The sequence below is a fragment of the Leptosomus discolor genome, chromosome 2 (assembly GCF_034619465.1).
Source record: "Leptosomus discolor isolate bLepDis1 chromosome 2, bLepDis1.hap2, whole genome shotgun sequence".
NCBI lineage: Eukaryota > Metazoa > Chordata > Aves > Leptosomiformes > Leptosomidae > Leptosomus > Leptosomus discolor.
Genome location: NC_141392.1, coordinates 21,825,712 through 21,847,861, shown reverse-complemented (window position 1 = coordinate 21,847,861; position 22,150 = coordinate 21,825,712).

Genomic DNA, 22,150 nt, shown 5'->3' with positions numbered 1-22,150 from the left:
ATGGGCTCTATGCCTGTGGCACTTGGCTAATGACTTGCCCATTGCCTGCAGACCAAGGTACTGTAAAACAAAATCTTTGCTCTTCTGCATTGTATATAAGATGTTTGTAAAAGTCCATGTCTGCTTTTAAGCTTTTTTAACTCGCTTTAAATGCTGAAGTGAAATTTATGACTATATTTCAAACTAGAGACCCACCAAAGCCTGAACCTGTTTTTCCTGTTAAGGAATGTGATTAAACCTCTTCACATATGAACTGATTTTAAGATTTTATATGTACTAGATTCACTTAGGGAAGGGGACTGTGCTCTGCTTTCAGTGTATCTGTCAGATCTGTTGTTCAATGGAAGTGAATCTTGCAATTTTCTGGAACTGTGAGGGAGAGGTGAAGCTGGTTTTGAGCCTGAAAACTCGGGCAACTCATGTAGGAGGCAGATGCTATCCTCTGCAGGTGATAGGGAGGGGAGGGAACTGAGGAGGGCAGAGGGAGGGTGCTGAGGAGGGCAATTCAGAGCAAGAGTCCAGCTTAGATGTGCCAAACCATGCTCTGGAAGAGCTTCTTGTTCTCTCTTCCCTCCCACTCCCTTGGAAACTTTCCCTGGCTCCTTCATTTCAGTTGGATGCTTGTAATAGTTTTCCTCCAAATCTTGTGGAAAGAACTTGCAGTACTTCTCCATGGTGGCACCTGCATTCTCAGTCCTTCCCTCTGCCCTTCTGGATTGAAGTTTCTTATCACACCAACAAATCAAATGGTGCTCTTTTTTTACCCTACAAATATCTATTCACAGTACTGAACTATTGAGAAAGGTTATGAAAAGGATCTAGATTCATTTTTCTACCCTTGTGTCTGGCTTCCTAGTCCAGCAATGCTGGGTTCTGGCCATAGAAAGTGCATATGCTATTGAGGACAGACATGTCTTCTGGATCAGCCTGTGTGCTTGCGCTGCCTGTAGCCTGATTTTTAGCTCCTTTCAGTGGTTCTCAAAGGTAATAATAGTATATCTTGGTTGCTTGTTTGTTTGTTTTTCTTTTTTTTTTTTTTTTTTTTAAAGAAATATGTGTGTTTAGGTGCATTATACATGAAATAAGATGTTTATATATTAAAGTACCTTCAATTTCTCAGTATGTCATCCAAGGAGGAAAGAAAGTGTGATTCACAGGGAGCGTGACAGAAACATAAACAGATTCTGATAACCCCACAGTAAGCACACAGACGAAGCATAAGCATGTATAATGGCTCCTTGATGTGAGCTCATCTGATGTGAACTTATAATTTCCAGAGCTTCCCTGCATCACCTGTTTTATATCTGAACTTTTGTGTTTTCACTGATTGATTGTTTTGGCCATGGCAATTAAATATGTGAGCAATAACAAACAACAAGGTTTGTGTTTATTGATAAGAGAATTCAAGTCACCTGTGACTGAAAAAATTATGTGGGTTGGATGCCTGATGCCTATCAAGTCCCTGAGTTAGGCAGGACGAGAGGAACAAAAAACCTTCCGTAGCATGCCCAGAAAAACATGTAATTCTGTTCAAGTTGATGCAGATGCCAACAACACTTGTGAGGGAGAATTGGTTGAATTTGAAGGTATGATTTTACTACCAAAGAATCTGAGGCCAGATTCAATACAGACTAATGTCTTTGAGGAATGGTGGTTGTTGAAAGGCCTGGGAGAGCAGAGCAGGCAGACCTGGAGAGAGGCGTGGTGCTAATAGCATGGAGCTGACAGTGCATGGCATCACATAGTTTTCTTCTGGTGATCCTCTTTCTCTCTTCTACCATGACATTACTTAATCAGAGAATGACTTTTTGAGGTCTTTAAGCATCTGGACTCTCTGTCTTTGAAAGGGAAGAGAGAAAAGCCAAATTAGCAGCTGCTTAGTGGGGGAAGAGAACTTGCAAGTGCAAGATTTGGCTTTCACTGGACACAAGAAGGTGGAGCTGTTGCTGCGGGAAAGCTGGACATTACAGGAGGCTCTTGCTGCTGTGCGAAGCTGATAGATGGGGTGGGGAAACGGAGAACAAGCAAGAGTGATGTTAGTTAAGCACGACCTAGTGAGGATAAAAGATGGTTGCTTAACGTGGCTGAGTAATGGCTGGGGAGATGGGAGAGATGGATTTGGGTGATGCTACAGATGAAGGCTGTGCACCTCTGATGCTGGGCCCAGCTGCCAGTTTTAGCATAACTCTAGACCAGTTGCATAGGTCGCCGATGCCCTCCTGTGTTGAGTTCTCTTGATTGCTGCTTTGTGTGCAGCGTGAGATGCTTAAAGAAGGAATTGGTTGTAAGCTCTTGCAGGAGGTACCCTGCTGCATGTAAAATGTATGCATACAACCTATAAATTACAATTCAGTGGTGACATGTAGTTGTTGCCTCTAATGAGTTGACATTAAATAGTAGAAACACTATACACATCATTTATAGGAAGGTGGCAATATCCCAGACTCTGCTATGCATTAAAGGCTGGCAAATAATTACTTTGCAGAGTTGATCTATGTGCTGCAGTTAAAGCTGTAAGCAGCAGGTATACTTTGCATGTGATATGGACATACCTACTCTAGAAGAGAAGGGAAACAGATTAACTTGATTGGTCATTTATTAAAGAAACATGAATTTCCCCCCATTAATAGTATTCTTGGAAGTAGACAAATAGGCCAGTGGCAAAACCATGTTCCGCTTGTGATTTGAGAGGAGATGACTAAGCATGTGCATGCATCAAAGCTTTATTCCAAGACTTGAAAGCAATTTGAATTCAGTATACAGTAAGCATTGTTCTTCAGTCTTCGTACACAGAAGCCTGTGGCCCTAGAGCAGGACTTATTTGGTAGATACTATGGGGATAAAAATATATTTTTGTTTTCTAGTTGTAAAGAATTTATAATGTACTTCACTTAAAAGCATTAATGAAATAACAAGGTTAATTTCTTCATCTATTAAATCAATACACTGTAGAAAAATTCAAGAGTGTTTGAAAAAAACCACCACCACCAAAAAACCCCAGACCACCCAAAAACCTGACTGAGATATTGGATAGCACAGCAAGCAAAGGTGGAGACACTAAAATCTGCTTGTGTGAAAGTTGTTGCCTCTGTGCTTGTGGTATATTTTGTTTTGTGTTTTTTGTCAGTGTGCTGGTTTAGGGAACATGTGTTGTGGATCTGTAAATACAGGAAGCATAGCTTCACCTGGCAAAACTTTATTAAAAAAACTTCTCCTTGGTATTTAGGATAGTCAGATGTAAAACCCTGAGAAGTCTTTTGTGCTCATGAACAAGAGAAGCAGATGTTAAATTGGCATGTTATTTGTTTGCATTATCTAGGGTCTCTGAAGCGATTACTTTTGCATGTACTAGCAAGTCTGTAAGTCTTTCAGTTTGCATATTTACAGAGTAGAGACTATAGCCACAAGGTCTGATCCTTGAAGCAGCTGAGTTAGTACAAAATTGAGAGGATCAGGCCTCTGCTGATGCCTCTAGTGAATGCATTTACCAGATAATTTTTTAGCATTAAAAGCTACTTTACTTCCAGTGATGGCCCTTTCAACCCATTTATCTGACAGTAGGGCTTGTGCATAAGTGTTGTCTATGTCAGCCTCTAGGAATTTGATATTAATTTCACCTGGGTAGTTTCACTGCCTAGACTGGTAATACTTCATTATAATTACAGTGACATTTTCCCCTTTGGTCCAGAGACTGTTCTGGCTACTTTTTCTGCCCAATAAAAGTTTGTTTTATTTTATAAGTGGCTGATAACAAAGTAGATATTGCATTTGTGTGCATTTGGATTATTTGTCTGTGATCCAGAATCTCTCCTTCTGCCTGCCCTAATTTCTTCATTGTAGTACACAGGAGGTAGAGAATTCAGCCAGTGAAGGCAGTCCTAGGATTTAATTTTCTTTCTGCTGGAGGATTCTGAATACGTGTTTTCCACTTCTAAGTGAACCTGGCCATGAGTCCTGAGATAGGCTTCTCATACTCTGTCTTTTGCTGAGAAGAGCTCTTTCTACAGGATACTTAAGTACCTAACTCTCCAAATATCAGGAGAATTACTGCACAGCTGAAGCATTCAGGTGCTCCCTCGAGAAAGGAAAGCCGTGGGTCAAGTCCATCTGAATGCGTGAGTATACGGGAATAGGCCACGGGTTTCCCATCCTCCCCAGTAAGGACTGCAATCACTAGGTATCAGAGTCAGATTTCCTCTCAGAGTGAGGGAGGAACTGATGCTTGGTGTCTCCCAGCCTTAGTGAGCATGGCAAGGACTGGGTCCTTGACAGAGGGCAGTGCCAGCTAAAGTGTGAGAGAAGTTGAACAGTTCAACCTTTATTGCTGATGTTTTAGTCTGTTTGTAATACAAAAAAAGTGAGAAGACAGGAAAAGAAAAAATCCAATTTAGATGGAAAAGGAGTTGTAGGAAGGCACAGTAGGCAGGCAGATGCAACAGCACTCTGATGCTTTCTACCCTGCAACAGGGTCATCTGCCTTCATTTGAAATAATGATCTTTATTCGGAGTTTCAGATGGAATAAGCCAACTAGCAAGCAGTGTGCAATCAATTGAGAATAGATACAGTTTGTGTCTGCAGATATGTTGTGCACAGGCAAATATGTCGGCATCAGTATTTCATTAAATCAAGAACAGTGTCTGTACGAACACTTTGATTACAGATATTGTTTGGTTTAGAGGTTTTTTTCTTGGGGGGGTGGGGTGTGTGTGTGGGGTGTCCTTCTCTTAATGTTTGCAGCTGTGAGCACAGATCAGCACAGACAGTCCCTCTGGAGAGGGAAGGTTTAGAGGAGCGTTCCTACAACGATTTCAGTATGCTACCAAAGTGAAACAAACCCTGGGGCAATGGAAAAGAAAGCTGCAAGGCTGTAATGTCCTGTACCCTACTGGAGATGTGACCCAGATCCCCTCAGACAAAGAAGGAACATGTGGTTCTTGCATGTCAAATAAATGGGGGTGATGGTCTGACTTGAGCAAAGGATTCACGGCTGTGGATCCCACGCAGAGATGGCTGCTTCCTTCTGGTCCAGAGTTAATTCCTTAATTCTGATCCTCATGCCTCTTTTGTGTCTGTCTTGAAGAACAGCCAAGGTAACATGTTTGCCTAGGTTTGTGGATCCTATGCACAGTCAACCAACTTCCCATGTCCATTGGAAACAGGATTTTTCATATACAGTGGGATATTTGGATTCTGGTAGATTTCTTTGGTACCTAAAGGTTAGGGGTTGCAGTTCCCTGCTGGCAACTGTCTCTGGAGGGAAGAAAGCACTTCTAAACCCTGTAAGTACAAAACTCCATAAGTATAGTGGAAGCCTACAGTTTTTCTGGGATTTAATTTTCTTTTAAAGAATAACTTGCTGTTCGCAAGCATTGTGGACTGGACCATAGAGCAACGACAAGCATGAAGCAAGTTGAAACCTCGTCTCTGCACCGTGTCTCACCAGCTCTCTGATTTTTAAAGAGAAAAGAAAGTGGTGGTGAATGTGAGTGCAAAAGATGCAGGATGTGCTGTGCACAGGGTCCTGGTCTTACATCCATCCACCCACTTTTACAGTCTGTTAGCACCATGGGAGACCACAGGGTGACTTTTTGGCAGAAAGGAAGTCAGTCTTGCTATACACCTACTTCTCCACAATTTTAGAGTAAACCCCATTTGTTGATGAAAGCAGCACAGAGAAGATGCTCTGACATGGTAATGTTAGTCATTTGCTGCAGACAGTAACTGGCCAACTGGACTATCCAGTTTATTGCTGAGGTAGCTGAAAAGACTGGTGCCCTGGTATACCTGGAAGGGAAGGCAGTAGGAATTTGGATGAAACATTTAAAGCCATTTATCTTTGAGCTCAGAAAGCTGAGGCTCTGAGGTCAGCTAAGCCAGCCAAGAGATAAGACAGTTTAGCACCAAATCCCTGCGCTCTAATTTAATGCTGAGCCTATCTCAGCACAAAGCCTGGTACCCACTTCTTTCTCAAGGAGCACAGAAGTATTACTCAGGATACCACCCGCGGGGTGATGGAGAGTAGGCTTGCCAGGCATGGGGAGTGTGAGCAGATGAGCTGATCTCATGGTTTGCTCTCTCTGAGGGTGCTGCTGCCATGTGCTGAATCAATTATTCAGGTTTCATGAATTAGTAATTGATTAATTACAAGCCTTATTGAGAGTCCAGGAGTTCACTAGAAACCCCAGTCCTTTCTTGGCTGAAATACTTGCTCAGATACCAATATAAGGAATGAGGTTTATTTTCTTAGTCATTTTTGTTAATGAGGGCTTTCTTTTTTTTTGCTTTTCCCAAACCAGAGATTTGGGATAGAAATGGAATGAAGAATAACCTCTGTTCTGTAGACATCTTTGTGTGAGAGGCATGGAACAAATTTACTCTGGCCTGTTAGCAAATGCACCTGTGTCCTATACATTGTACAGGGTCACGCTTACTTTTGCCAGCATTGGTGCTTGCTTGTGCATTGAGAGGGGGGGAAAAATAATTATCCAGTTACTACAGCCTTTATGGACCATTTCTAAATGTGGCATTAATAGATCATCTGACATTCTCCCTTTTTGTTACAAGTCTCCTAGTTTTAAAATATGACCTTAACATTTTCATAGTTACAGCAGATACAGTGTTTTAGCTTGTTTGGACATATGTAATACTTCTGGAGGTCCAAATAATGCTTAACAGAGAGCCAGATAACACGTAATTACCAACCCAAAATTTGTTCCAACCCAATGAATTATTCCAAGGTGTGTTTTTTACACTAGATGTCCCAGTACATTCAGTTTTGTATTCTGTGTGTGATTTAGCTGCAGTTGTAACTCATTCTATGTGATGACACTGACAGGGTTTGATGGAGATGCAGAAGCTGTGTTTTGTGTGGCCCCTCTGGAGTGCCTCTGGTGTTCAGTCCCAGCAAGCGGAGCAACTTGGGTGCTTCTTGCTCACCTGAGGGAGTCCATCTCAGGTTGCTACTGCCCCGGCTGGGGCTGAGGAGGGTGCCATGTGTCCTAGCCTAGGTGGGACCAGGGAGGGTGTATTTTTGGAGCTGTTACCTCCTCCTCAGTAGCAGGCTGTCTGTCCGTGAGGACAGTGCCATGAAGTAGAGGCAGGGGACTGACAGGGCTCTGACCGTGCTTGGTTTATTTGTGTGTGTGTGTTGTTTTTTTTTTCTTTTTTTTCTGTCCCACAACCCAGGGGCATTTTGATGCTGTTTTGGGGTTTTGTTATCTTTTGTTTGCTTAGCCATGGTAGCTTCAGAAAGAACTTTGTAGCTAACCTTTGGCTCGGAGCAGCCTCAGAGCAGGACAAACGGCCTGTGGTTTGTGTCTTCCAGATGCAACAGTTTCTGAAACTGGCTGTATAGTTTATGTGCTGTCCTCCGACTTTAACACTCACAAGATAATGTTAATCAAAATCTTTCTAAATCGCAAATAATAAGAAGAGAAAGCTGCATCAAGGCCATGTTTGCTTCCTGGAGCCTAGTGCTTGGTGTCTTGGACTGAGTTTTAAATACGTCTAAATTACCAATACTGGTGGGGCACTACACTGACAGTTTGTCTGAAGTGCAGAGCACAGTTGTCTCTGAGGAAAATAACTCTGTGGGAGGGAGGCCAGGAGCAGTCATGAATAAATGTTTCTGGACTAGTATATTTACTGTACAATGACTCTATTCTATATTGAAAGACTATGCAATAAATAACTTCTGCCAGTAAGTACAAGTACTTCAAAACCAGCTATTCTACTGATTCTCAAAAGTAAGCATATGCTTTCTTGTTTGTACTAGCTTATTTTTTTTAGAACTGTATACATTTACAGTGGTGACCAGCCATATGTAGCAAGAAACACGTTTCTCATCTTGTCAACTCTTTTCTTCCTGGCCTCTCGGAGCTAGGATTTCAGAACCTTTGTGCTCGGCAGGTTCTTGAATGTGTTATGCTGCTTTTTGTGCCTGGAATTGCATTTTTAATAACTTTGCAGATGGTGTTCAAACACTTACAAGTTTTACACCCACGGTTCCCCTAGTGCCAGTTGGGCATTTCTTGAGGAGCGTTTTCCTTTTCTAGTTACACCATTCTGCAAGGGTTTTTTATCTCTTCTCCAGCAGTAGCATATTTTGCAGTTTGAGTATGTTACTACTATTCCACAGTTTGGAAGGTGGAAATCACTGACCTTCAAAATTATTGCCCCTGTTCTCTCTCCACCTTAGCCTTCACTAATGTAAAACTCTACTTCATTAATGTTTTGCAGCCTGTGATGCACCTCCAAGTGGTTCACAGTTACAGTAGAGGGGAAGGGATTAGAGGTATTGTAATTGTGTTTTGTCAGCGAAGTCTTAGTTGCATAGGTTGCCTACTGGATAAAAAGGCCCATCAGCTAAATCTATCAGTGCATGTTTAAATATGGGAAAGGGGAGGAGGGGGGAAGAAAGGCTTATGTTGGAATTTAAAGAATATAGAAATGAGGACATGATTTTTCTAAAGGTTAATGGGAGCCAGATAATATCACTGTCATACTAAGGAGCTTTCATATCAAGAAAAATGGATTTTCACGTGCTTTGGCACACTAGAAAACAGTTTCACGTTTGAGTCACCAAAATGCACCTATAGGAAGTTTTTCCCTGTACCTGCTTGAAAGCCTGAAGCAGTAATTTGGCAGGTGGATAGAATAATCCCAGTGCTGCACTGTGCTCTGATTTAGAAACAGGAAAGAAGCTGCAGAGTGATAGCCTGGGTTTTTCTATCACCCAGCCCTTCACTAATCACTCTTACCTGTCAGTGCCTTTAATGTTTGCCTTACTGTCCTTGGATGTAGATGACTACTGAGACTGTGAAGCAGTGGACCACACTGGAAAAAACCCTGGTGTTTTCAGGCTGCAATAGCCAAATCCCACAAGGACCTGGGAGAGCATCTTGATTCTCAAGAAGTAGCTCCAATCACTAGAGAAGTCACAGATAAACAATACTTAGATATCATCCAGGCGTTTCAAAAATAAATTATTTTTCCAAATAGCAGCTGTATGCTTAAGGACAGGGAGGAAGCAACAGAGAAAGTAAAATGTGTGCGAACTGCAGGTGGGATGGTGCTGTCTTGAAACAAGACTGGAAGAGTAGCCTGATGAGGAAGCTTGCTGGTTGTTCTTAGCAGCCTCACACAGATGGCATGAGCTAGCTCCAAATGCCCTGGAAATAATGTTGTTCAGCTGCCCCAAGTCATTAGGTACAAAATGTCCCATCTCAGCACCAAGGGCTGTCTAGCCATCAGGACACTCTGAGATGATGATGACTGCAGTCCAGAGTCAGCTGGTGCCTGTGTCTCTTTGTGAAGCTTATACCTGCTGCCTCCTCTGGTTCTTCAAGCTGTGACCACAGGATTCAGGTGCCAGGCTGGGCAGTAGATATTTCTGCAGCAGAACTGTAGCCACAGGGGCACCTGTAATGGCTGAGAGCTCTGTTCTGCTGGTGAAGAAAATGCCCTTTGTTTTAAATTAGCACCCTAGTTCTGTCTTCAAATGAACATAAAAATGCCTGTGTATAATGTGTCTTTTGTAGATTAGGTGATAAGCACAGTTGACTGTAAAATAACTGTTTTACCACAAACAGGGAAAAATTAGAATGTAAATAGATGTGATTTTTTTCCTCCCTTGCAGTGTTTGCATTTTTTGCTATCACATCTTTTCTCCTGTATCTTCATCTATGCAATTCCCAAGTAAGACCACGCATGTTAGAAATAGGAGGTTAAAACTGTGCTATGTTTACTTGATTTCATTTATCGTGGATTTAGGAAGAAAACCGCTTTTCAATAAAGGCAGTATATCCAGGGCTTTCTGTTTCATATTATGAAGTATGCTGCTATGCACTGTTCATTCTATTAAAAACGTAAATTAAAATTCCAAGTTGGGATTGCTCAGAGGGGACCATGGGAAACATTACCGGTTTTCTTGCTAACTATAGAACTCCCTTGAATGATAGATCTGGGAGAATCAAAAGCTTTAAAAGCATCTGGATGGAGTTATTTAGTGTTATGGTCATTTGTCTTTTGTTACTTGCATGTTTAGGCTACTGTCTGGTTCCTGAATTGCTGTACCATTTTAGGGACTGGGGGAGATAAAATAGCGATGATTGCTTCAGGGGGAGAATCTATATGTTTATGTGCAGTTTTTGCCTGAAATGCTCTTCTAGCACCTCAGCTGTTACAAATGAAGCAGGAGAAATATGCATTTCTTCTCTTGTAGGTTTTTGGTGGTATATAATAACATTAATTCTTTTCAAGTATGGGGCTAATATGTGCCATCTCTTCATCATGAATGGATCTATTGGATTAACTCTTTTCTAGAAGTAAAACAGGTTGCAGTGAGGACACTATACTGTTCTGATATTGTGTGTTATTGAAAAATTTCAGTATTGTCTTATAAGGGTACTGCCTGACTGAGGTGAAAAGTGTGACCCATCTTTGCTATAGCAGGAACTATTGAAAGTCATAGTCATCCCCTCCCCACCGCCTTTTTCTTTTTTTTTTTTTTTAGGAAAAAAACCCCCAACCAGTTAACGTCATGCAGTATTTTCCTTCTCTGCATTGCAGGAATAGACTAAAAAGGTAAAATGGGGCAAAAAGACCTTTGGCTTTTTTCTGCATGTGAATGTCTTTGCTAAGGGTGTTTTAAACCTTTGCTGCCTTGATCTGGTAGCTAACATCTATTACACAGAGAAATCTTAATACTGCAACTCTCATCTCTTGATTTTGGATGCGAGTTGTTTTATCTCCTATATTCAGGTGGCATACCAATCAAATACGTGGTTTGAAGAAATAAGAGTTTTGATAGATTCAGAAGATTCTCCATAAAAGGTGGAGCATTTGTGTGTATACGATTGCTGAAGTTTTATGCTTTGAAGGATCTGGAAAAACACGTCATTAGGGTGCTACCAACTTTATTCCTCTAACTAGAAGATGATGTAAACTGGCCCAGTGGACTAGTGTACCCATTAGGGGCTGATCCTGCAATGTACTGAGCACTAATTCCTTACCCTGCTTAAGCAAGTTCTTGGCTTTTGGCCTGTGATCAGTACCTGTGATATCAATAAGACAATGCATGTGCTTAGAGCTCAGTACACATTTGGCTAAGCTGTATCCAAACCTAGTCTGGATCACCCAGTTCTAGGGTGAGACATCTTGCCAGCTATAACATTGAGCATAGGAGGCTGACAGGTCAGCTTTAGTATAGCCAGCTCTTGCTTGGAATAGGTAAAATAATCAAACAAGTGCATGGCTGGAAGCCTGATCCTGTGGACCCTGTAGTGCTTTGCAGATTAGATCTTGACTCTATATCATCTTGAATCTTGTAATTCCTGCGGTTTCTAAACATGAACAGTAGTGTAGGACTGAGTTGTCACTGCTGTCTGAGGGACCATCTTGCAAACAACACACAGAGAAAAGTATGGTATTATGCACATTATGTTTAAACCAAATAACATTTTGACAGAAAATAATCTAGTCCAATTTGTAGTGGAAAATCTGTTTCTTACATGATATATTAACTCCCTGCCTGAAGTGGAAGTTGGAGTTGTGTTATTTATCTCCACACTATTTTTACCTGCTTTCAACTGTGATGCTCATTTTAACAATACTATAAAATTCTTGCTATTCATATTTCCATTTCATAAGAGTCCTGTGGGTACCATCACATCACAGAATCGCAGAATGTTAGGGGTTGGAAGGGACCTCGAAAGAGCATCTAGTCCAATTCCCCTGCCAGAGCAGGATTGCCTACATCAGATGACTTCTGTGAAAATCAGCAGAATTTTAATTGGATTGGTTTGTTCAAGTCAGTGGGAGATGTTCTGCCTTCACTTGTACTTTGAATTTCAGTTTTGTTTCCCTGCTGCTGTGGTGGTGTTGGCTTTGTTAGGGCATCCTGCAATAAATTCAGATGAACACATTTATGACCAGCTTCATGTCTGATTCAGTTGAATTATGCTGTATTTAAAACAACTTCCAAAATGTGTTGATGTCTTTACTCAACCAGCAACATGAGCTATTGTCTTACTGTGTCATCAAAATATTTTTCATGATTCTTTGTTGTATTTAAAAAGTTGGTCTCTATTTTGTTTCCCTGGATGAAAATTTCTCATGGTTACTGCTGGTTGCACTGTAATATAATCTGATCTGGGGTTCTTTTATACAAGGCAATTTGCAAACAAGTCCTAACATGCTATGGTTTCTGCCCTAGAGATTCCTGATCCAGTAAATACTTAAGCCTCCTGTGTGTCAGGACACTGACTGTCATAGCTATTGAACTGTAGGCTGATGCAGAGAAGTCCTGTATAGAGAAGGCTGCTACAGAAGAAGACATCAATCTAGGGGCTGCTGTGTAATAGCTATTCTGGCTGGCTTTTCCCTTCAGAGAAATACTTGCACACACAAGACACTAATGAATGATACTATCTGCACAAATAAAAAAAAAAATACTAAAATGCATGAACCTCTGCTTGCAGGTTTGGGATTTGGAAATACAACCTCTGACAGGGGCTCTGCAACCAGTTACGTACTCTTGAATATAATTTTTGTTTTGGGGCTCTTGTGGGGTTTTGCAAATGCTTGCCAATCAAGCCTTGGAAGTAAAATACCTAAAATAGAAAACATTTTTTTTAGAGTGACACTGCATGGGATAACGTTCCTCATGTAACTGGGGAAACTCATTCTGCTGGTGCTGTCTAGATATCTGCTTACCTCAAAGTATGGTTGATATATTAATATTTTTCACACTTGTGGCTTCTCAGAGATTGTGTTTCCTTGCTCTGGTTCTTGATTTTTCTTTTCTGCAGATTGTCTCGCAGTTTCCCATGAGAAGAGGTAGATACCTTGAGAAGGTAGAAGACTCTCTGACCTCTACAGCTTTGCAACTGTTGGAATCGGATTGATTGTTCATATCTTCACAGTGATGCAGATGCTGAAGTGCCTTTCTAGTGCAGCCTTCAGCCTGTGCTTGCTTGAGGTGAGAAATCTTAAAGGGTGACTGATAGATATGTTGGTTGGGGATATCCAAGTGTGAAACAAATCGGTGGCAATGTACCTTCCTCTTTTTGTTCTTAAAACCCAAAAGACCTGATCCCAATTCAGGGTAAAGATTCTTGGAGGTTTCATCATTCAACCACAATCTTGAAGTTTTTTCTAACTTCTTTCCACACCCAATTTGTCTGTGGAACATAAAACTGAACAGGATCTCAACAGCTTTTTTTTTTTTTGTCACTAAGGATGTTAGTTTTCCTTTTCAGTCAGAGCTCATTCCTCTTCAGAACTTGGCAGTGACTTCTCCATCTTCCTTTTAAAGATGCTTTTCCTGCTAGAGAACTCATCAATAGATTCTGATTTACATCAATTTCTTTAGAGCGACTTTCTGAGCTGTAGTGTACATGTTACAGTATGTGTTTGCCCTAAACAGCTGGGAGTTAGTTACACCACGGCCTGCCCTATCATGACCTTCATTCTTGTTAGGAGTGGGGAATAATTTGTATTGATGTTGAGAAGTGGGACTTCTGTGTGTCTCTTCTGTTATCTCCTGCTAAGAGTTACTCAATGATCTGTCATTTTATGTTGTTATTTTAGCAGCTGTAGTGCAGGAACTTAAGTGAAGTCTATGTGAGGAAGGATTTGGAGGTAATTAGAAGGAAAGTGATGCAGAGGAATGGGACAGGAATGAGAAGGAGGAGATGAAAGTAGGGAAACTTCTCCTGGTTGGGAGCATGATACCCTCGCTTGATCTTGCTGACTGTCATGCTCGGGTACTGAGCCAGCATCTGAAGGGAATAAAAGGGTTAAAGTTCTCCATTGTTACTACAGAAATTCTTCTCCAGGATTCTGCTCAAACCACATGCGGTTGGCTGCTAAGGTTCCTGTGCAATTGAAAGTCATCTACACTCCTAAGCTTCGAGCCAGACTTGTTGGCCGTTATAGGAAGAGGGTTTTTTGTCATCTATGAGTGAGTTGCCATACCTCATCTATTAACAGTGATTTGAATTCCCAAGTACTTTCTTGAATTTATCGCATGCTTATCCTAGAGGGATGACTTCTTTGTGCCTGGCCAATTTATAGCTCATGCTGCAGATTTAGCATCACTTATTTTAAAACCAGGCACTTTCCTTAACCATAAATGTCTTTAGAAAATAGTCATAGGGAAATGTTTGGGGGAGATAAAATATAATACCATGTTATCATTATTTTCTGGTATTTTCCTGCCAGTTTTATTTCTGTAATATAGTTTGTTCCTTTTTGTAACACTCTAGTGAGCATAGAGTGGAATCAACAGATGTAATTCAGTATAGTTCTTCCATAACTCAAATAATGCAAACTTAGGCAAGGCTAACTTATGTTTATAACCATGTATGTTTATATGCTACTGTTTAGAATGAATAAACTATAAAATGTAACTACTTCATTCCTTTCAAGCCTCTACTAATTGTCTGAAACTAAAGAAGCACTTAAATTGATCACTCCTCACTTTCAGCATAGGTTTGGGCATTTGTGAGTGACATTCACAAATAATAAGTGCATATCACGAGTAAGTGAGCTGGAAAAAAACCCAGATAGAAAAACCTTGCTATTTAAAGCTAATAATACAGAAATGTTTTTCCCCTGTAACTTATAATGTTTTACAAACAACAGTTTTACCCTTCTGTTATATTATGGTTTCTCACTGGTATGTTATTGATGTAGAATTTTCTCTTAGAACAAAAAAAAATATTAGAACTGTAATAGCAGTCACAGATTAATAACTTCTAGTGTACCCAAGAGTGGGTATTACTTTGAGAAAGCATGGTCTTGTAGCTATTGCAAACCTGGATTCCAGTCAGACTAGCAGGGATGTTGTTTGACTCGTGCTGTGTGTTACTTGTGCCCAACCTTTTCAAAACAGGGGTTGAAATCAGTAACGTCACACAGATCCACAATGACTGACCACACAGGGAATTGTTCCTGACTGCAACACCCTCCATAAGCTTGAGTTCTGGGGGAGAGCCTGTGAAAGAAAGTACATAGACATGTTTTTGTGACCAGCTATTTACAAAATGCAACAATGGCTATGTCTGCATGATGGCTTAGACTTCCTGAACTTGAAGAGCCTTAAAATGCCTTCTGGCCACACAGGACAATCCCTTGGTCTGCAAGTTTCATGCGACTGCTCTGCCTGCCTGTGAACATGAGGCTGGCACTTGAGAGTTATATCTGTGCTCCACAGAGCACCCTATTGGGTGTAAAACGTATTCAGGATGGAAGTCCTCAGTAGGAGCTTTGCTGATCTGTTCTGTGTTTGTGTGGAGATTGCTGAGGCAGACTGCTGGTGCTGCTCTGTTCCCCATGGGCAAACACTGCTCTCTGTTGCTGCTCAGGAGCCCAAGGTGTACATAGCCAGTGAAGGAGTGTGATTGTTCTACTGATTTACTTTCTGAAATATAGATCCAATTTTGGAATCTGATTTTTTTTTTTAAATATTCTTTTCCTGTAGGTCTCTTTAATCCTAAAATTACTTGCATATACTTATGTATCTTACCTTCTTTGTCAGCAGTTCATTGTGAAGGTATGAGGTAAGGAGGGTGCATCATCAGTACTAGGGCATCTAGTATCTGCCACCTGATTGGACTTATGCAATATAAAATGTAAGGCTTAGAAACAGATTCCCAGCGCTTGATTGAGAGTTCAAGCTGAGTTACTTAAAGGCATGTCCGAGTGGATGCAGTCAGGATACTGATGTGAGGCTGCTATTTGTACTGGGGTGGAAAAAATAAACATGAGTGAGCTTTTCAGCAAACCTCTTCACCTGTGAAATGTCATTGCTAAATATGCTTGCCAATGCTCCCTTTGTAATCTTGCAAATACCAGACTATTAAATTAGAAGGTTTTTTTTTGACTGAAGGAGAGGGAAGGAGAGACATTCTGGATATGGGCTTTCATCCTTCGTAACTTCATAACGTCCTGATTACTCCTGGGAAAGGATACTGATACCAGTTATATTTTAAGACTTTTTGTCACTGTTTTTGGTAGTTGTTTTGGTTATTGTGTCCATTCCTGTTCAACCCCCCCTCACCCTCCCATTTTATTACTTCCTACTTCTGTACTCAAGAACTTTCCTCTCTGCTTGGGGCGGTTGTTCTTTATACTTGTCTGTCTGAAGTAAACTCGAGGGGATCTGACAGCTTTGGGTGCTTCTGCTGTCAAAGACATACATTTTTCCAAATGGAGGTGTATATTAATAACTCCTTGAAAAGTCTGCAATGCTGGACAGGTTTGGGGGGGATCAGGAGTGATGATGCCTTTCTCATGGTGCAGGACTGACTAGTATCATCAAGTGTCAATCTCTGGGTGAAATGTTCCTGTGGTCATTAAGCTGGATCTCTGTTGAGGGGTAGATGGTAGAGAGATCCCACAATCATGCCAACTTACTCTAGGCATCTAAAGAAGAGGTCATTTTTCTCTCTTGAGTGCTCACATCTTGTCTGTTTGAACTGGTGTGATTTCCATATCTGCCCCCTCGCGCCACACCCCCACACACCCCCACCCCGGTCCAGCAGTTGTGAAAAATTAATAGTGCAACTTCCATGCATTAGCAGCACTAAAATGAAAGTGGTGTCTGTCCAAGACCTGTTGCAAGGAAACATGCCATTAGCAGGTGCTGCATATGGCACTTGCATGGATCCAAGGTGCCTCTGGAGTCAGGCCTTCAATCTCTCTGTAAACCTCTGCCTGCTGATACCGCGGTACGCAGAGCTCCAGGCAGCAGGGTGATTTTATTATGAAAAAGTAAATCGGAAGAAATGTAATTTCTCAACCTGCCCCCTAAAGCTCTAGTGGGGTAAGATACCTGTTTTTGTTTCCAGGAGGCCTGGCACTCAGTGCTCTTGAAATGCACAGGAAACAAAACTGCCTTCCCTCCAGTTTTCTCAATGCTGGCTGTTTACAGTGGGTGTGCTCCCTATTTCTGTTAGGGCAAGAGCAGACTAGGTCCTTGGCTAAATATGTAAGGTGAACGCTAGTTGCCAGTGCATCCATTCCTTGTTGCCATGCCAAATCAAAGGCGAGCCTCTTGTCAGCCTCTTATTCTATGCCCTAAAAAGACATAGCATTATAGGTATCCATTCCCTTTGCAATGAAGACTGCTGAAGTGCTCTATTTACCGGTGACTTTTCATAGCAGTCTTATGTGGGGTTACCTGTGATTCTGTGGCACTGTACTCTGTTCCCACTAGGAAATCCATTCTATCAATTTCACCCTAATGCACATGGATTGCTGTCACAATCGACCTTACACAGAATTATATCCTTTTTTAGTTCAGAAATCTCTTATATCACCAAGTGCAAAACTGCCTTGCACAACCTTGTCCGCTGCATCTGAATAATAGAACAGAGACTGCTGCTCTTCAAGATCTTCAGTCATTTTTGCTGTGCAGGAAAATAGCATTCCTGTACTTAGCATATTTCTCTGCTATCTTTAATTTATGTCCTATTAAAATGAGGTATTGGAATGTGGGAAATTATTTTGGGTTTGGCCTGATGGATTCTGAAGATTTTCAGCATCTGGGAAGTTTCTTGGTGTAGGGACTGTTTTACTTCATGCACTTACTTTCATTTGTAAATAGAAAGCTGACTTTTATGGCAAATGTATTCCAGTCTTAACTGGAAAACTTGATAGTAATATTCATAATAAGGGTAGATATGCTTCGCAGATGGATTTTTTTGTAGTTGTCATCTCACCCTGTCTTTCCTTCCACAAAATTACCTTATGGGACCCCCCCTCTATTACTGTTTGGAAGCCAAAAATCAAAGTGAGAACTCTCTGATTCTCATCCTGACAGTATGTCTGCTTAGCCAAGCTCTGAGAATTCATTACCCTAGTATAAGCAAATGCCTTCTTTTTCTGATATTATTATTATTATTTTTTTTTTTTTTTTTTTTTTTAACCTGCAGTGAATGTACTTACTCAGCCTGTTTGCTGTCACTTTGAAATGTTAGAGATACCATTTGGACATTACTTTGCAGGAAAATGATGACAGGTCAAGAAACCCATAGGTTTTAAAGAAGCAGAGCTCTAGTATAGTTCAATGTATCTCAACATCTAACTGATGTTATGTATCGACTTTGACAAGAATATGCATTTCACAGTAATCAAGATGAAATGGCTGAGCTAGATTGTGCTTGCTGCTCAGGTATGTAACATCCCACCTATTCAAACCTTCTTTATTCCATATTCAGGCTGAAGAATAGTTAATGGCATGAATATTAGCTGTTGTCAGTAAAAAAGGAGCACTCTGAAAGTTATTACTAAAGCTGTCTACTTCTAGTTTTTGATGAGGGTGGACCCCTGTACCCCCAATAGATTAATAAACATATAATAGGTGCAATCCTTATAAGGAAGGTATGGTATTTATAACTGCTCTCTGAAAATAGGTCATAAAAACTATGTAAGCTTGCATAGCAGGAGATAATAAGAATTTGATATTCTCTAATAATTTTCCCTTATTTCTACCAGGCTTCAAACAGATTTAATTAGATTATTAAAATTATAGTATACAATGGTACTGAAATTCCTGCTTTGTAGCTTGGGTTTAACCTTTGTATCTGTCACTAGTTAAACACATGCAGTCTGGTTGTGTACTACCTGGGATCTGAATTTGACAGCTTTGATTTTTGCTTGGCAGAATAATGCTGCCAGTGTAAACGATGGTCAGTCTTGCGGTGGAGAAAGTAACTACATGAGTGACAGGGGAACAGAGAACTGGGACTCGAATGTTTCCTTTTTCCCTGGTATTGAGAGTTTGTGTCGCTCTGTCTGCAGGGGCTTCCTCGCCTTTGCAAACAAAACCGAGGAACCCGCTGAGACGCTGCAGGCACTAGATGGTGCTTTCAGCCCAGCAGCGAGGCGCTCGGCAAGCAGCAGAAGGGCTTGAGCGCGCTGCAGAGGCAGCTCCCTGCCAGCCCCTGGTCCTGGAGGGTGGGGGTTGAGGGTTAATGCAGCTTGCCACCTCTTTTAAAAACCCTGCTTGGTGTCCCGGGCTTAGGCAGAGTTTCCTTCTGTCCTCCCTTCCCTATGAAGATGCTCCTGGCTGTTGCCCCTGTTGGCAGACGAGGATGGAGACTAAAGCGCACTCTGATCCTCTGAAGATGATCCTCCCAGTTTCTCTCGAAGTCTTGGGAGTGTTATCCCTGTAGAGCTGCCACCTGCTTTGTCTTGCTGATCTCTTCCACCCCTTAGATCACACTGGCTTTCTAGACAACTGGATGTAAGCTGATTTATCTCAAAAGGCTTTTCACATCTTCAAATTGAAAATTTAAAATAGCTCAGGCTAGTTACAAAGTGTGGTTCCAGGGAGCTTTGCTCCTCCACTGAGACCTGCCGCCCAGACAACACAGGTCTGGCTTTAGCTGGTGCAGTGTTCGTTGCAGGTAGTAAAATAATTTGTCATACTAACATCTGCTTGTGGAAGAAAACAGTTTACAAAACTGATGTTCATCCATAGAGGAAGAAAAACTATTGAAATTATAGGTGGACTTGCAGCCTGAACACAGCAACCTCCAGCTGCAAGTCTGTCAGAAGTGACAGTGCAATGCACGTTTTGAAGCAGCAATGACTCGTTGTCAGCGACAGCAAATTAGTAACGCAATGTTGTCAAGACTGCTTTTACTGATACCATAGGCTGTAGAAGCCCAAAATATGACAGCTTTTGCATTAGTACTAGCATATGGCTGTTGGTTCACTTTTACCTCTTATTTTGAAAGGACTTGCCATGTGTGTTTAAGGCCGTCAAACATGGTTTAATTTTTAGAAATAGAAGTGAGTTATGAATGCAAAAATGTGTGGTTCTACCCACAGTATGTGATGGCAAGCTGATGTGTGTAGCCTTGGGAGAGATGCACAAGGTTTTGCTATTCAAGCCAAGGACTTTGAGTGATTCTGCAGTGTTGTTTGGGAATGCTAAGCTAGGAGCATGTTCTGGAGGAAAATGGTTTTCCAGAATCTCATCAGCAATAATCTGCTGAAATTCAGGCCCCTCAAATGTGTTTGAAATCAGGTGCTAAAGTTACTACCTTAAAAATTTCAGATGTACTGTTTTCATTTTTTAGTATGTTTCAAAATGATCACATTTTCTTTCTTTCCAAGCTCTGAAACTCATTTGATGTGTGTTTCTTGATTTGAAAGTGTTCTCAACCTCTTAAGATCAGGTCTCACTTTCTCTGCTGTGTGAGAAGAGTCAACTGCTTAGGCTCAGAGTTTGAAACATTTTGGCTGGCTAAGACTTCTGTGTTTGGAAAGCAGAAGGGTTTCCCTTGCTGAATGACTTCTGGCACTCACCATGTGATTTGTGAAACAACATCAAAATGGGCTTTTGGTAAATATCTGAGCATAAAAATGCATTTGTCGTATGTATTCACACTTACTGCAGTAATGTAATGAAAAGAAATATTGAGAATTATGTCATGAAAGAATAAAAGATGTGCTTCTAAACGTAAGATTGAATAGGGAGTGAGTGCTGCTAGTGTAGTGTCCAGTTAGGGAGCAATTACATACACCAGTTGTTTCAAGAAGTGAGTGGGTGTAACTCATAGTACCTGTGAAGAGTTTGAAGTCTGCAGTGTTTGTCTCTGTGGCTGGGTGCAGACAGGTCATTGTATGGCACTAAACAGTAAGGCACAGCTTGGGATTCAAAGAGAGGACATGTTTGCTTGTCTGGCCCCATGGCTTCTGCTCACACGAAAATCTTTTTAACCTTTTATAGCTATAGAAAAAGGGAAAAAACCCTGAAGTGCTTGAATGCAGAAGAGAATTTTTACTTGGGGGTGAGGAGGGAAAATCTGTTTGACAGCTTTTTGAAGTCCTGGTATTAGAGATGGTTATGTCTAACCTTTGTCTGCAGAGGCACTGAGAAGAAAGTGAGCTGAAGTGCCTGTTGCATTTCTGAGACCAAACCAAAAGAAAGTGGTGAAAGAAGAGGGAGCAAAAGGATAAGCCAAAGGCAGAAAGTGGAGATTCACTCTGGGGCACAGGCTGTTTACCACTGCCTGTCTGCAGGAGGAGGGCCAGTGCTGCTGGTGTTCTCACCAGCCTCCCCAAGACATGGCAGCAGCAGTGCTGGTCTGCCAGAGGCACTGCTCCCGGCTGCCCCTGTGATCACAGGCTTTCCCAACCAGGGTGAGAGAGGCAGTCTTGGATGGCTAAGCTGGTCTTTTGTGAAGTATAAAATAGGGAAATAGGGGAAGAAGCAATGAACGAAGCTAGGAAGAATTGCTCCCCTGGAGGGCTGGGGTGACTGCACAAGTAGGTAACTCCTACGGCAAGCTGTGCTGGAGGTCTGGTGGCAGCTAGTGGAGGTGAGATGTTTCTGAGTGAGTTTCTGGCCTGGCTATACTGAGATGTCTTTAATGATCGGGATGAGGAGATGTAGTAGTAAATCTTTGTTTTGGGTGAGTAATGGAGTGGTAAACAGTGATTAAAAACTACTCTCCTAAGTCCAACTGGTCTCCTGAACTATTTGGCACAGCCCTTGTTCCCCTCAAGCTTTACTTTGTGTTCCCCAAAAGACCCCCAAAAATTGGGGTGGGCCCAGAAGTTGTCCTTATCTAGCAATGTGGGCCTAATATCTGATTCCCAAATTATAGTCTCTGAATTTTCATTCTCTTGTATTTCATGTTTCCAGGGGCTATATTAATGCAATGTAGCAGTAAACCTTTTGTCTGCACTAATTTAATAATGCAGTTTTCTTTACATAACTTCTGTGGTGCTCACTTGTTACAATTACCCGTGACGGTCTAGGAAATAACTTTTGTTTTCAATGCTACAGGTGATACATTTTATTTTTGCAACAGTGAAATAGGTTTTGTTTAGACAGAACTGTTGATTCCCCTCATTTACTCCTCACTTCTATCAATTTCTCCCTGTTGTATCTGGAGCTCAGTAACTTAATTTAGCTAAAAGTTGTCATTCTGAAAGAACACTGGTTTCTGTTGCTGGTCTTAATTTGGACCAGTCCTTGGGACAAGCTTTTTCCAGTGGATAATCACCCTCACTGTGATAAATGCCTTAACTGTAATCTGAATAATCTTGAGGTAATTTGTCCTGTGGGTTTTTGTTCTATTTATCTCTTCTGGATGGAAAAATAACCCTTAATACCTAGTATTAACC